Source organism: Euphorbia lathyris, chromosome 2, assembly GCF_963576675.1.
Source record: "Euphorbia lathyris chromosome 2, ddEupLath1.1, whole genome shotgun sequence".
Classification (NCBI taxonomy): Eukaryota; Viridiplantae; Streptophyta; class Magnoliopsida; order Malpighiales; family Euphorbiaceae; genus Euphorbia; species Euphorbia lathyris.
In genome coordinates this window covers 139,711,175-139,726,842 of record NC_088911.1, presented here as the reverse complement: position 1 = coordinate 139,726,842, position 15,668 = coordinate 139,711,175, and the positions used below count along the sequence as shown (strand labels likewise).

Here is a 15,668-nt window from a genome sequence, read left to right as displayed (position 1 = left end):
AAAATGGAATTGGAAAAAAATGGCTCCAAACAAATTTTGCTCACGAACGTGTTCATAAACATTATAATTGAGCTTCCTTGTGAACTTGTTCATGAACCTATAATTGAGTCTACTTGCGATCTTTCGAGCCGATCTTCGTCATGCTCTAGCTCGGCTCGTTTATAAATCGAGCCGAATACTGTCGAGCTTTTATTGAGTCGAACACTGAACTGCTCATGAACTCGACTCATTTACAGCTCTATTTGAGGAACTAAAATATTGAATAGAATAACTATTACGGGGTGTTTGTTAGAGGGGATAAAGATACAGAGATATGGATAAAAAACCGAGATGAGTTATCTCATGTTTGTTTTAGAGATAGGTTAGGGAGATAAGAGAAGGATATGAATCTTATCCCTCAAATCCTATACCTAAGAGGGGGTGGTATAAGGAGGTGGGATAAGCTCCTGCGATTTTAATATGATGGAAAAGTCCATCTTATCCCTCAAATTAATGTTATGTAGTTTAAATAAGGTTAAAATAGTAAAATGTATTTTATCTCTATCTCTATCTCACATACCAAACGTTGAATAATAATTCTCGATTTTCATATTTTTATCCCTATCCCAACCTTTAACCTTATCTCTATCCCTATTCCAACCTTTATCCTTATCCCTATCTCAATAGAATACCAAACGTCCCGTTAAGGATAAAAAAGTGTATTATTAAAATACGAGAACCAAACAATATGTTAGGTAAAAATGCATGACTAATAAATTATTTACTCCCTTATTTTTATGATACAAATTGAAGTTTATTTACCATAGTTAAATAGTAACCAAAGTTAAACCACTTTAGTTGGCTTTACATCAAAATATATGTGTTTCCTAGAATTTAGAGTGATTCTATGTCCCAACATTCTTGTTAATGGTTTATTCTCATTCAATTTCATCATACTCTCATTGGTCACATCACCTATCCCTAGCTATAAATCAATATTCTCAAGTCTATTTTTAAATGAATGTTCTTCCCCTTTTTTATGAAAAACAAAACCCATGAGTAATATTGGGTTAAAAATAATTGAGATCTAATGTTAGTGTTCTAAAAATCGGCCCAAACGGTCGTTTAGGCGGGTATTAATACCGTCCTGATTTTCTCAAATCAACAATATAATTCGGTTTACTAATTTTTGGATGCCTAGACGGCTCCAAAGGGATCCAAATGGACTCATATGATCTTTTTTTAAAAAAACAATCAACCCTTAAATTTTATGTCAATGTTTTTAATTTGAAATAAGATATTAAGGCGTAGTACATTTTGCACTCCTAGACTTTTCCCAAGTCGCCAACTGATCCCTAAACTTTAAAAATGTTTTATTCACCACTTATACTTATTTCAAAAGAACAATTAGCCTCTGAAAATTCACGTAGCGGAGTAAGAAAAGATTTTTGAAAAGTTGAAATATCTATATTTTAAGCAAGTTCAGATGTTAATATATCACTTCAAAAAAGTTCAAGAGGCTAATATGTACCTTCTAGAATCGGTCACTAAGCAAATTCATGAGATAAATATAACTTTTTCAAAGTATACGAGAGACTTTTTGGATAAGTATAAGAGATAAAAATGTATTAAGTCAAATATTAAATAACCTCGAATTAAAAGAAAATATCTAAAAGTGTGAAATATTATTTTTAAGAATATTAATATTATTTAACAAATTTTTATTTTTAAGGACATTAATGTAATAAATATTAATAAATATGGGGTTTTCTATTTTAAATTTGTTATTACATAGTATAATCCAGATTTTAATTGTATTTATATTATTTTATAAAAAATTACAAATGAATGAATTCTCAATTAATCCTCGGAAACTCTATCCGACCGATTAGCGGCTAGCATTTTTTACAATTTTACCTAATGCCCTATAAGAAAACATAAAAACCCAACGTTTAAAATACAAATTTCAAATACGAAAAAAGCTCGATAATTCAATCACCGGATTCATTATCATATTCAGTGTTTCAAATACCCAATGTCAAATGCCGACATTTAACACTAAACTTGGTGATTGAATCACCGAATCTTTTGCAATTAAACTGATGTTTTGTACATCGATTTCATACTTTTTTTTATGAAAATATTTATATTGTTTCATTTGATAAAACAAGTATAGTACATTAAAGAATAAAACTACACGTAATTACAGACTTTATAAAGCTCGTACAAAATTCACGAAGGGAAGAAAACAACTACAAAGAGCTAAGAAACCCATATAAAAGATAAAAAAACATACAAACGAACAATAAATCATATATTTATCGTAATTTCAAATCTTCAGAAAAACAACTGGAATCCAATTTCTATTATTTACACCATTCTAAACATCTGTATTCCCTTTCATACACAATGACAGATCCAAAATTCACTTTTTCTTGTGATTTATGGGTGTTAAATTGATATTTTGATTTTTTTACAGAAAAAATTAAAAACCCAAATACAAATTCTATAGTATTTTTAGCGTTTCTGACGATCAGGAGGTGCTCAATCTCCCAAATCCTCCTCAGGTCACACTGTTAAAATTAGAATTGCAATAATATTTCATAATTGAGAATATATTTCTTAAAAAAAATAATTGAGAATATATAATCATGAAAGTTAAAATATAATGATTATGATATAAATGAAAATTAAATTGGCCCATAAAGTTATGGCCCCAATAGAAGGGACACAAAGGCATTGGCATATAATATAAAGTCAATAGGGTAATTAATATGCAAAACAGTGACCTAAAAAGGCATATGGTATGGGCAAGGAATGGGAACCAAATATAGGGTAACTTTTTATATATTAAGGTAATATCAAGATTGGGGACCTAGCTGCATCCTACCAGGTTATGGAGTCCAAATTTTAATATAACTTAATTTTTGGTGAATAATGTGAATAAAAATTACAATTTCTACCCAAAAATTCTACAATTATTCAAGTTAGTGGGAAAAGGAGGAGATGGAACTTTGTCTATTATCGGGCCGAAAGACGGAGATATAACGGGGCTGAACCACCCATGATTTAGGAAGCTCGGGTTGCTCCGGTACTACTGAGCTCCTATCTACGCCCCTGTCCACTACATAGTTAGTTACTGAAAGCCACTATGAGTAACCCGCGGGTATCTGGTACTATCCGACCTTAATAGGACTACTCGTACCCTGTATAAAAGGGTATGAGACAAGAATGGAATCAAAATCATTACCTATGACAGATATGAGACGGGTATGAGAATACCCCTAGGGTATCTGGTACCCGTTACCCGTCATAAATCTGATACATATTAAAAAATATTATTGTTTTTTAGATGCAAGATATGGGATTCAAACTCCAATCTTTTGTTCTTCAACCATTGAGTGATACCATTAACCTATTTTATTCTTATTGATTAATGTTCAATTTCAGGGCCGGTCCTGACATTTTATAGGCCCTAGGCAAAATTGGAGATAATGGGCCCTTAAATTATCTTTAAAAGTCCAAAATATAAATTTGGACCCTTTTTATACATAAAATATCATATTATTTGGTTCGTTTTTAGACCTGAATGGGTATTATAACTATACTTATAACAAAAAAAAAGTAGTATATATTCAATAAAATTAAAAATTTTAGGCCCCTTTTAACCTTGGGCCCTAGGCGGCCGCACCCTGGGCCTATGCCCAGGGCCGGCCCTGTTCAATTTGTTAAATGTTTAGATGGACGATTTATTAAATTTATACTTTGTTAATTTTATAATATTTTTTATTTTATGTATTGATTCTTCATGGGTAAAGGTACCCGTGAATACCCGCGAATTAAATGAGACGAGTATGGAATGCAAAAAGTATACCCATTAGGATAATAAGATGTGTGCAAATAATTAAAAAAACGATAATGATTTGGGATTGACACTACCTGCAAGTACCCTACCATTTGCCAATATCCCTAACTATGAGATGCAATCTGAGAAACGGTTCTAAGAATGTTGTAATGCACTAGTTGTAACGCTCGCAAAATGATTCAGGTAGATATGAATGATATGTATGCATCATAATGTTTCATAAATTTTGATGTAATAAAATAAAATAAAAAATAAAAAGCTCAAAAAAAAAATTCAAGAAATAAAGATATTATATTATTTATTTAAAAAAACTTAATTGTATATATATTAAAAAGGTATTTATGGCATAGTGATTTAAGAATTTGAAAGATTGCTTAAGCATTTAATTATTATTATTATTATTAATAAATAAATGTATTTATGATACAAGCTATTCAAAAATTTGAAAGGTTTACTTAAGCTTTCAATCAATCGTGGTGCCTTCTATGCTTATTTTGTTTTTGCAAAATAAACTTTACTTTGTTTTTTTCTAGTATTGGATGAGCTTATTTTGTTAAAATTCATTATCTAATTATTATTATTGATAGTAAATGTTTCATTTCCAAAATTACTATCCAATTATAACTGAGAGAAAACGGTATTTATCACCATATCAGATAGAATGGCACATTCTGTTACAAGATGATGTCATTTGATCTAAAGAATGCCGTTGGGATGTAAAATATATCTCTCCTCACCACCCCCATAATTTATGAGACAAATATATTAGCATCGTATTCTATGGTTGCGATTCTACCATATATGTCTCGATAGCCCCCTGAACTTGCATAAAATATTTAGTTAGCCCTCTAAACTTGCGTAAAATATAATCAATTGATCATTCGGTTGCAAAAAAAGTAAGTTAAAAATGGAAGATGTATTCCACGTGTCTTAGAATGTTGTTACATAATTCAAGAATAGAGTAAAAATGAAGAATATTGTATTCTCTAATATTACAACCGCAATACCCCAATTTTGATTGTTTTACTTTTTTTTTAGTTCCGTGCAATATATTTTTCGTATTTAACTTTTTTTTTTTTTTTACAACCGAATGATTAATTGATTATATTTTATGTAAGTTTAGGAAGCGTACTGAATATTTTATGTAAGTTCAGGGGTCTATCAAAATACTTTAAGATTTAGGGAGCTAATCAAACTTTCTTGACAACGCAAACGTATTATATATATATATATATATATATATATATATATATATATATATATATATATATATATGTTTTGGCTGCTTCACAAAAGGATCGTCTCGTTTGGCCACCCTTTTCAAGTGTCCTTTTTTTTTTATAGATTTTAATTCCAAATGGCACATATGTGTATACAATTAATTATTCTATAACTTTTTATTATATGTTAATTGACAAAAAATTAAATGGTCAAAGTACTCTTTAGAAAATATTATATAAATAAACATGCTAGATTCAAAATTGGATATTGAGGTGGATAGTTAATTAAATATGTCTTGTATGCTTGTTGATATTGGCTTGTTAATATTAATTAGGGTAAAGTTCAAATAAAACCTCTGTTGTTTCACTAATTTTCAGATAAAGGACTGTGGTTTACTTTTTATCAAAACGAGGGCTGAGGTTTTCAACTTTAGCAACATAAGGACTTTTTCGATTGATACTATTAAAGTCACCCTTAACAACTTCAAAAATGACATATTTTAATAACTACTAATATTCTAAGCAACTTTAATTCTTCAACTTTTTTTATTTCGAGATTATTTAGATGATGTTTGGTGAAGAGAGAGAAAGTTAATGTTTAGAGAGAGAAAGTTCCAAAAAAGATTATTTTCTAAAATCGAAAATGTAGTTCCATAGAAAATATGACATTGAACAACTTTAATTCTTGAAAATTTTCATTTTCAGGTCGTTAAAGATAGTTTTAATAGCATTATTAAAAGTGCGAAACCTCAGTCTTCGTTTTGACAAAAAGTAAACCACAGTCATTTATTTGAAAATTAGTGAAACCACAGGGGTTTTATTTGAACTTTCTCCTATTAATTATTTGTTGGTTCTTTATGTTTGGCATAGATATAGATATGTGATATTGTTTGGCATACAATGATGATGATTATGTTAATATGAATAGATTTGAGAATATTAATGTGAGAAAGGAATAATATATATATATAGGGGAGGGATCAAGTGAGAACCCTTCCCTAGATGAAAACCATTCTAAAACTACGTAGTTTTATACATTAAAAAAACAACTTATCCCAATTACAAAACTACAGCGTTTCACTCTTGCAAATTGAGAATCAATAATCGTAGATCATTCTTCCATAATCGCAAAATCACGATCAACAATCGCACCTCCTCCATCACTTCGATCTTCATCATTTTTCTGTAATTCAACCTCAGATCTTCCTCATCATCCATCCTCCTTTGTTAATTAGATCAGCCTCCTTCCTCATCATCGTTCCTCATTCCTCATGGCTCTGTCATTCAACCTCAGATCATTTTTCTGTAATTCAACCTCAGATCTTCCTCATCATCCATCCTCCTTCGTTAATTAGATCAGCCTCCTTCCTCATCACCGTTCCTCCTTCCTCATGGCTCTGTCATTCAAAAATCGCAAATCAGATTAAAAAGACGATCTACATTCAAACAAAAAGATTGAAAGCAATTGATCTCAATAGCATCAATCAGGTAATGAAATATCCAACAACTATAAATGAATATTATTCTCTGTTCTGTTTCTTATGTTTATATTTATTCAGAAATTCGTTAAATCTGAAACAAATTGGAAATAATTCAGATTCTATCCAGATGGAAACAATGGATTTGCATGAAATAATAGACAATGATCTACAGGAGAATGATGATCATCATCAAATTTCTCTGTCTTCAACTATAGAAAGAGGTACATTCCCAATTAACATTCTTCATAATCTAAAAAAGCTAGTTCCAAATAATTGTTCATGTGTTCTATAGATAATAGTACATATTATTCGTTTCTTATTTCTAATTAGTTCTAAAAATTGTTGAAAAAATAAAATTGAGTATATTGAAATATATAGTTCAATACATTCTTCAAACTGTACCTAATATTCTAAACATTTGTTCATATGTTCTATATATTATCACATATGTTCAAAAATTCAACTTAAATGCAGTGTCAAATCAAGAACAGCCTAATGATTCTACTACTGCAATTATATCCTACACTCAACAAGTAGAATTTGGGCAGACTCCTAAAGGAACAAAAGAATGGAAGCCATATTGCTCTCCAGAAAAAATACCTACTGTAGGAACAAAATTTAATACTATTGATGAGGGTATTGAATTTTACAAAGCATATGCCACTGAAGCAGGATTTAATATTAGAAAATCTACAGTTAAAAAAAGAAAAAACTCAAATCTTGTCATTTTTCAATACTGTTTGTGCAATAAAGCAGGCCATAAGCAGAAAAAAATTGTTGAAGAAATTGAAGGACACATACCAAGAAGAAGATTAATAACACGTGTTGGATGTCAAGCGCAAATTGTTTTAAAGTACTGCAATGATGGAAAATATATTGTCTTTCGTTTAAAAGAGGAACATACACACCCACTTTACAGTCCACGATGTATGAAATTTCAAAAACATGGAAGAAATCTGACAATACTACACAAGAAGATGATTGTTGATAATTCTAAGGTGAGTCATATTCTAAATTTAAAATGTTTACAAACATCTTTACTTGTACATTTCTAACAGTTCATAGTGAAACATAGAACATAACATCTACAATATTTAAAATTTTATTTACTTTCCTTATAAAATCTCTTAATGTCTTTTCTTTAGATGAATGTTGGACCTGTAAGAACATACAGACAAATAAAAGAAAATGTTGGAGGATACAACAATGTAGGTGCATCTAAGCAGGATTTCAAAAACTTCCACAGAGATTTAAAGGCTTACATTTATGAGTCAGATGCCCAAATGTTTATTGACATTTTCAACAAGAAAAAACTTCTATGGTCTGCATTCTTTTTTGACTTTGATATGGATGAAGACGATCATCTCTGTAGAGCTTTATGGGCAGACCCAATTTGTAGAAAGAATTATGCTCTATTTGGTGATATGGTATCTTTTGACACAACATACCAAACAAACAGGTATTATATTATATGTACTGATTTCTTATTGCAATGTTCTAAATATTTATTAATGAATTTCAATATATTATTGGCATGTTCTAAAATCTTATTCTTATATTCTTAATAAGTTTTCTTATTTACAAATTTTTTTATACTATTTCCACAGATATAACATGATCTTTGGCCCCTTTACTGGAGTAGACCACCACAAAAAATGTGTTACGTTCGCTGCTTGTTTCATTGCTAAAAAAGATATTGCATCATTTGAGTGGGTTTTCAAAACGTTTCTTAATGCAATGGGAAGCAATGAACCTACATGCTTAATAACAGATCAAGACCCAGCAATGAAGATTGCAATAAAAAATGTTTTACAAAAATACAACATTCATATTAATATAATCCAATTTCTTTTTAACAAAAAAATATATTAATATAATCCAATATCTTTTTAACAAAAAAATATATCAAAATGTAAAAACACATACAAATGGTAGAGTAGAGAAGAAGAATCTATGCACAGAAGTTGGACCCTTGCACTTCTCTTCAGAATTCAATATTCGAGACCACGCATCAACCACATTACTAACCAAATGATTGCTTCCTGACAAGCTCATAATCTCCTCTCTATTGATTGTGGACAAACAATCACTATACAACAACTCACCTCAAAAAGAAAAATAAAATAAAATAAAAACAATCAGTATAACTTAAAGAAAATTTAAATTAACACAAATAACATTCAATTAAGATCTTACTGTGGGTCTTCATTAGAAAAAGCATATTCAACCAACATTCTCCGCGAACTAAGCATATTGTTTAGTAAATGCTCAGACTCAAGCAAAAATGGAGACTGTAAATATCCAGACAACTTTGAAATCCTTTTTGAACGATTTCCAACACCAACTTCTTGCACTTCCTCAACTGCATCTTTGCCTACTCTCCTATTAACAACACAAAGAAAATAACAAAAGGGAACAAAATTAACCAAGTTCAAAAACAGAAACTACATAATCTTAAATTCTATTCTCATGTTCTAAAATATAAACCATATGTTCCAAACATACATACACATGATCTAAATTAAAAAACTTCTTAAATATCACTTACCTTGCATTACTATCAGAAACATCATCAACAAAACATTCATCAAGCCCAGCAACCCCTACTCTAAACACTTCTTCAACACACTCTTCCCGAACTTCATCCAAATCAAATTGACTATATTTCATACCACACCTACTTTTTCACTATAAAATATAAAAAAAATTAAAACCATAAAACAAATTATAATTTCAAAATAATGCAACAAAACGCATTTATTATAAATGGACTATTCCTTTTCAGCAAACTTCAAATCCTTGTCCATCACAATATCTCTCATGAACCACATTACAAAAAAACCACATGTTTTGTGATCTTTTTGCTCTGGCACACCCTACAACACAACAACCACAATATTAAAATAATGTACATCAATCTAACATTTATGTTCTAAAAAATTTCACACATGTACAAAACAAATATACAAGTTAAGAATTACCAAAAGTGCAGTCCATTTGACTTTAACTTCATCATTCTCAGAGTATAATTGAACATCACTGTTAAAATAAAAATCATTAAAATCAGTAACATCATCTTAATATTCAAACATAGTTATATATCAAAATAAACTATAAACAAAATACAAACAAAAAAACATACTCATTCACAGCATCAATCCATACATCTCCCTTTGGCAAACGCCTTCTCAACGGATCCAACCAATAAGCTCTAAAATTCTTCAAATCAATAATTGACAACGTCCAATGTCCACTGAAAATAATACTATTATTATTTCAAAATACATAAAATTACTTAAAAAAATATTAAATAAAATAACTAAAACAATCATACCCTGTATTATATGGACACAAAAAGATAGACTTATCCATTGTGGACATTTTCAATCGATTCATCAACTCATTAGAGCGCTGGCTTACTGTTTTAGAACTTTCAATGGAATAAGTGTAATGAGGATCAACGAAATAAAATAATTTCTCCATTTCTCTTTTCTTCAACAAATTAAACAAGTAGCTACATAAAAACAAAAAAGAACATAGTAAGAATCAACTACAACTAATATAAATAAAACTATAACATTTCAAAAACAAAATACCTCATATAGAAAATTATAACGTTGCAAGTTATCTCTTCCATATGAACCATAGAATATATATCCTGCCTCAACAATAATGCTTTAGCAGAATGTCCAAACAACTCTTCACAAACAACATAGCTAACAAAATTCCCTTTCACTAACTCTACATTTGCCCATTTGCACAACATCCGTAACTTATCTGGACTATTTCTAGGCAAAGCTTGCAAATCTACATCCAACGCATCTTCTATCACCACGTTATCAACTTCATCATCAACAACAAACCTGTTGACAAAACAAACAAACTTAAAAAATCAAATAGGAATAACATAATCAGAAGCATAATACGTATGTTCTGAACAATAAAGCATATGTTCTAAACAATAAAGCATATGTTCTAAAATATAACAAACATTAAAAAACATAAACAAAATATAAAATAATTATTTTCACATACATTACTTCAGGATCAGACTTATTCTTCATATCTGCACCATCCGATTTCTCAACAAAATTTTTTGCTTGTGTAGATCCACCTTCAGTTCCAACAAAATCAGGCAACTCTTGACTCAACAAATTAAAATTCGAGGAAGAATTTTTTCCTTCAGAATTCTTCATTGGAGTTTTACTCTCTCTCTGATCTTTCTTCTCTCTTTTAATTCTTTCAACCAACGCATCTATCTCATCAAAAAAATCAGAATTAAAATAAGGATGACTAGACAAATCACAATCAACATCTCCAGTCATTCCTGAATCTTTTTTACTTTCCGGTTTGTTCTCATTAACTACTTCTTCTTTCCCTCCTTCACTTTGAGAAACCGGATATTCATTGCCTCGAGAATATTTACTCCACAAGTTGTTGATCAGATTAGACATCTCAACACTTGTACCATCTTCACGAAAAACAACATTAGCTTCTTTCAACATAGAGTATATTTCATTAACTTTAGAACCCAATTCTTTAGCTAATGATTGGAACTTCGCAAGAAATTCCTGCATATACAAATCCATAATAAAAATCAGGGCACGTTATAAACAATATTAAGCATGTTCTAAATTTTAATAAACATGTTCTAAAATGTAATAAGCACGTTCTAAAATTTAAAAACATAGATAAAGATGTAATAACGTACAAAAATTTGACCAGGTCCACTAGAAGAAGCTTCTCCACATTCCTTCCTATTCGCTCCTTCAACATCTTGATTATCTTCTCTTGGCACATTTCCTTCATCCATATCCATACTTTCTCTTACCAAATTTTCTCCCACCACTGTTCTCTCTAACACAATCCCACTTCCAAAGCCCCTCATCTTTTCCAAAACCATCCTCTTTTGTATTTGTTCTTTATTCCAAACAGCTATCAGTGGAAAATCTCTTGGATTAACAACATTAGCTCGTTGAAGCCTATCAAAATAACTTATCTACAAAAAAATAACAAAAATGAACAAGTTATACACAGATTAATAAATAAACAACAAACAAATGTTATAAAACACATAATAAAAAAAAGAAAATTAAACTTACCAACAAGAAAGGAAGGGAACCTGTAAAAAAAGTAGGACTCCTTTTCCATTCACTGACAGAATCCAACAAATGCTTATATACAAAAGAACACTAATCCAAATTTGCAATCTCCTTAACATTCCTACAACTATAAAGAAACTTATAGTTCATAGACTGGTTCTTGGTAGAACGAATACAACAATTCACAACACAGAATACAAAATGCAACAAAAATTCATCACACAACGGTTTCGTCTTCAGATCATTCAACTTAGCAATCACAGTACTATTAATTGGACTCCCAATCTCAAGACCAAAATACGACCTCCATTGAGCAAAAAAATCTGAAGACTCATCTTCACCAACATCTTGTGGCTCCTCAATCTCTACACCTCCACAAGGCAAGCCATAAACAGCCTTAAAATCATCCTTAACAAACTTCAATTCTTCACTATTATCTAGCATAAGGCTACACCTATCAACATTAAAACTATTCACAAGTTTTTCACAAAAAGTAGCATTATGAACATCTAAACTTAGATGCAAAAAACCACCAAAACCAATACGCTTAATTGCATCCTTATGAGTCTCCGGAATATCATGAAGAATACCCATAAACTGTTTAGGAGGTATTCTTTGACCAAGAGCAACCTTATTCCGTTTGGAAATATTTTCATCATCACCTACACTCAAAACATTCTTCCTCTTCTTTAAAAAACTAGAAGCAACAGACAAGTTCCTGGCAAACTTCACTTTCTTTACCTTCTTAGCATCAACATCTTCCTTTACCTTCTTAGCATTAACATCTTCCTTTAACGCATCAACCGAAGCTTCAGAAACTTGAGAAGAATCAACACCTTTACTAGATATACTCCTTGTTTGACGCCTAAATATACATTTCCTAGATTCACTACTAGTTTGCTGAATAAACTCACCTTTCATAGATTGACTCCTGGTTTGCCGCCTCAACAAACTATTGGACGGAACGACATAACTAGACAGCAAATCATTGTCAGCAGGAATGGCTGGCATTGAAGGTCTTTTAGACATTGAAGGTCTTTTCGAAGTCCTCTTAAATCTTTTAGAAGTATGTCTTTTTTCACTTCTATCTTCAACAGGAACAACTGGTTCACCTTTCTTCTTGGGAAAAATCTCTTCTCCATCATTCCTGCCCATTTTCTAAAAAACAGAACATATACTCAACATTTTAGAACAAACAAATGCAAATATAAAACAAATAACAGAACAAACTCAAAAACGTTCTAAAACTAACTACATTTGAATACAAAAAACATACAAAATCATACCACAACAAACTTTGAAAGTTCAAACAAGCGAAAACACCAAACAAACAAAAATAGTTTTAACAGAACAATAGTTCAATATTTTAGAACAAAACACATGCAAATATAGAACATACGAACATAATTTTAGAACAACATAAAAACATTCTCAAACTGAATAGATTTGAATACAAAAATCAAAGAAAAACATACAGGAACTTCTTTATAAAGATCATACAAACGAAACCCTAGAAAATCAAAAAATATACAAAATCGAACTCAAAATCAACAAAGAATATAAAACAACAAAATAAACGAAACACATAAAGCAACAAACCTCCTTCAGACGAACAAATTCACAAAAAAAAACAAAAAACGAAAAAATGCAAACAAAAACAATGAACAGAAAAAACGAAAAAGATATGAGCAACTAACCAGATTTAAGAGGAACAAATCCACGGTAGAATCGATGAAATACAGAGCGAAAATCTTCTATAAAAACCAAAGTTGATCGACGCTAGATTAGAAGAGAAATGACAGAAGATAGAAATGAGGAAGAAGAAGAGGAAGAAGTCGAGGAACGAAGTCGAGGAACGAAGTCGAGGAACGAAGTCGAGGAACGAAGTCGAGGAACGAAGAGACTCAACTCTTCAACTTCAGAAACGCACGCAATCAGATTACCAAAACACAACGTTTTGGTTAATGAAAAACCCCCAAAACTACGTAGTTTTGGGTGGTTCTCACCTAAGGTGAGTTCTCACCTAGGAAAGGGTTCTCACAAGAGCCCTCTCCTATATATATATATATATATATATATATATATATAAAAGTTGGTCTATAGAAAATTATAGAAATTATGAAGAAATAAAAGCTTACTTAGGATAATATATTCCATGGTTGCGATTGAAATGAGAAAGATAAATATTATGATCACGTGAAATATTGACATCGGATATTTGTTATGATAAAGTGTTAGGACACTGGGTATTTATTACAATAGACTGTTTATATACCGGATATTTGTTACGATAGGGTACTTAGAGATATATCATTTGGGGTACTCGACATTTATTACGATGGTGTATGCCCATGATATATACCATTGAATATTGCTAGACTAGGATAAGCAGAGCTATTTGATAATATGAGTAATAATGACTAGTTATTGAAGATTGCTTGATAACCTATAAATTAAATATGCACATGTTGTTGTACGGTGTATTTAATTAAATATCTTATTGAGTCGGCACCAGTTTTCAAGAACAAGAGATTAGCGATGCTCGTTTCAGATCGGCCATTATATGGAGTCGTCATCCTTTAGGATTTAGTTATGATCGTTTATCTTGAGGATTTCGAAGACAATGCTCCTCCTCCTAGAGTGAACATATATCCACTTGTACTTTTGGAATCTTATATATCAGATATTCAATAGGCATCAGAGTATTTTAGGTTCAATGCCTAAACTAATGCATTTGCAAGTATTTGAAAGAAATTTTCTTTTATTTATCATAAATTCAAAGTACATCAAAGAACTTATTTTTATCCTAGTACTTTTTAAGGTTTATAGGCAAGTCCCATCCATCCATAGATTAGAGTTTGAACGTTCCTAGCTCGACGATTTTGATGACTCAGTAAGGTCTTTCCCATTGAGAATCGAGTTTACCTCTTCTTTCGATTGTGAGGCTTTTGAGTTTCGGTGAATGAGGTCCCCTTCTTGGAGCATAACCTTCTTGACCTTTTTGTTATGGTTTGCAACGACTATCCTTTGCTTATAGGCCATCATAACCATGTAGGATTTATCTCTCCTTCTCTCTAGGCTATCAAGGTAAAGTCCTAAATTAAGTGTATTCTCTACTTCGCTCTAATATATGACCGTGTCATTTGGAGCCCTGGCCTGGACTGAGATTACCACTTCTGCATCGTATGCGAGTGGAAATGGAGTTTCAACAGTGGCGATTCTTGTGGTGGTTCTGTAAGCCTATAGCATATTATATAGCTCTTCCATCTAGTCTTTCTTGTGTTCATTCAACAATTTTTCAACTCGACGACTATAGTACGATTAATGACTTCTATCATGCAGTTTGTCTAAGGATGTGCTACTAAGGAGAATATATTAGTTATGTTCACACCCTAGAAGTAGGCTACACAGTTGGATTGTGTGCCATATATCTGTCACTATCATGTTAGGAAAACTGATTCTAGTTATTTTAGCTAGCGGCTCGGCTTCGACTGATTTGGTGAAATGGTCTACTTCCATGATCATGAAAATAACTTGACCTCAAGTTGTTGGTTGAGTATGGAAGAAGCTCGTCGATAATGAACATGATCCAACCTTTCATATCGAACAAAAGTATTATTCGTATTCGTGAAGACCACCCCACAAACTTCCGGGTTCAGTCCCTTCACAATCTTGAATAAGTCATGTTGTTGAGTTCGAAGCTTGATACTTGGTGTGCTTGAAAACCTATAGATGCTTTAGTATACAAGAACTCCATCCCCATTTCAACTTGTAATACACCAAGCGGAAGAGAATATAAACCTTCCAGTTTAGCTTGAGAATCTCTTTATTAGTTTTAAGGTTAAAACCCCTAGTCGTTTTCTACTATTAACACCGATCTGCATCACAATGTATGTCATCTCCTAACCACTAGAATTCCATTGTTCTCATATCTTCATACTCAAAACTTTGCTAACTTAAGCATCAGAGTGAAGTCGCTAGATCTCGGTCCCTCACTTGAGATCTCTTCTGTCTTCTTGCA

General features: G+C 31.2%; 1 long non-coding RNA gene across 1 annotated transcript; it reads left to right on the top strand.

Moving 5' to 3' along the window:
* The first annotated feature begins 6,448 nt into the window (after positions 1 to 6,448).
* Positions 6,449 to 7,435, top strand: LOC136219331 (uncharacterized). The gene is made up of 3 exons (XR_010684127.1): positions 6,449 to 6,552; positions 6,662 to 6,766; positions 7,299 to 7,435. It is a non-coding gene; the product is annotated as an uncharacterized lncRNA (long non-coding RNA).
* Positions 7,436 to 15,668: the final 8,233 nt, after the last annotated feature.